At 38.6% G+C, this 2099-nt stretch overlaps 1 long non-coding RNA gene across 1 annotated transcript in view; it reads right to left on the minus strand.

The window, feature by feature from the left end:
* Nucleotides 1–538: 538 nt before the first annotated feature.
* LOC132472794 (uncharacterized) overlaps nt 539–2099 on the minus strand; it is a 28114-nt gene continuing 26553 nt past the window's right edge. Inside the window, exon 3 of the long non-coding RNA XR_009529183.1 lies at nt 539–1826. This is a non-coding gene — a long non-coding RNA (uncharacterized LOC132472794). The remainder of the gene's footprint in view (nt 1827–2099) is intronic.

Genomic DNA, 2099 nt, shown 5'->3' on the forward strand with positions numbered 1-2099 from the left:
GGTTTTTGGGCCCAGGCTTTGGTTTGAGGGTTATAATATAAGGGAATACCCCCTTGAGGTTGAATCCAAGTTTTTCCAGTTGGTATCTAAAAAAAAAAATTGTTTAAGTGCATTATTGTAAATGCACTTAAAATGTAAGTGCATTAAGTGGATCAATAATCAAATGTGAATCCATCCGACTACATGCTTTTCAACCTTGCTCGGCATTGTTCCCAAACAATGCCATTGTGGAGCTCAAAGATATTATACATCTAAAAGTATAAGAGTACAAAAGTATGGAGTTTGCATATGAGCTATTGGTCGTGTGTGTCAGGTGTGTTATTTCCTTAATCGATCAGCAGTTTACCACAGAAGTCAGCTTTGATAGAGTGAAGTATGTACTGGACTGGAGACCATCTGAAAGAAACATGCACGTTGGATCAGGAAAGAACATTCTGACCCGATTGTTTTTACCGAACACAAATTATACAATCTCTCGCTGGTATAGGAACTAATATTAACGTTTCACAAAATAATTTAAAGAAAGAATACCGCTTGATTGATCGCCCAAAGGCTGAATCGGTTTGCTTTATTTGTATCACAAGCATATCAAATTAATTAAAGATTGTCTGACAGCCAGAATAATAATTCCAAAAAGCTTATTATTTAAATTGACATATACATTTCTGAAATATTAATTGCCATAGTGGCAAAGAAAACAAAGTAAACTTTTTCTTAAGCTCATACAACAAGCTCATGCAACGTAAAAATATTAGCTACGTCGCTTATTTTGTAATTTCAGACGTTTTTTATGTGATTCTTCTAAAAATAAAAACATACACAATAAAAACACTTGATAGATCACTTGATAAATGACCGATCACACTTTTGTGTGTCATGTCATTTTAAGTTTCAAAACTTAAAAGTATATGGTTATGGTAGTATATGGTTTTGAAACTTAAAGACCATATACTATGATTTTGAAACTAAAACGCAAAAAATATAATCACTGGGCTATACTTAGACTGACCTGTGGCCTGACCTGGACTGACCACTTAAGAGGCCGAAGAAAGCGAAGGCTACAGAAATTGATCTTCAACATGCATATCTGAAAGAAGATGCAGGTCATATCAGATTGGCTCTTGTTGACAGAAGGAAGGAGGCAATGACTTAAGGACAGAACGAAATAAGGAATGAAAGAAGAAAGAGAGAAAGGAATGAATGAATGAAGGGGATTAAGGTGTAGGACGGATGGATTGGAACAAGGAAGGATGGACCGAAGAAAGAAGTGAAGGAAAGTATGAGAGAACGAAGGAAAGATGGCTGAAACGTAAACAGTGACGGAGGGAGTAACATTCGAGGGAGATTAACTGCCCTGTATTTCCTGAGGTTTGCTTATGCTTGATTGGCGACCCAGTGACATCTGACTGGTTAGGGTGCTTGGATCACGACAAATGCTCACACATGCATTTGTTGTGTGCAATGGGCCGTGGATCAAAGCTTTGGATTGATTGATTTCATGTCCCCAATCAATGATCACAGGTCATTCATATGGAGATGTATCATGACTTACACATGTTTTCGTAGGAAATTGAAACTGATTTAACTAATTCCCCCCTCCCCCCTCCCAAAGTCAAGGGAGACACTGGTGAAAGTCATTCGATAAAAAATAAAGCGTAATTCTTCATTGTCAAAACGTGTCTTCAAAACCTCTGAAGTCAACACGCATGACTCAGACGATGTTCTCAGCACGGTCCTGTCTACCGATCAGAGCTGGTCATTGCGGATGAACCGGTTGCCTTCCGAGTTCTTCCCGTAGTAGACGTAGCGACACTTTGCGAACGCTCCTGGAGATGGAGAGAAGAAATGAGATTTCCATGTTACCACCAGGGGAGACTGTGTACAGACATTTCAAAATCGACCCTTTAACAAAATCACTAGTGGCAGTCTCCACCCAGATGTAAAGATGAATAGATCAGTCAACAAGTTGGTAAAGTCCACTGGGCAGGCTGGCAGGTTACTAACCCCTCCTATCCTATATGTGGGTGGACAGTGGTCATTTAAACGAGACCATCTTTTTTAAAGGCTGGCCTTTTAAAAATAAATATTTCTATTTTTTA

Source organism: Gadus macrocephalus, chromosome 15, assembly GCF_031168955.1.
Source record: "Gadus macrocephalus chromosome 15, ASM3116895v1".
Classification (NCBI taxonomy): Eukaryota; Metazoa; Chordata; class Actinopteri; order Gadiformes; family Gadidae; genus Gadus; species Gadus macrocephalus.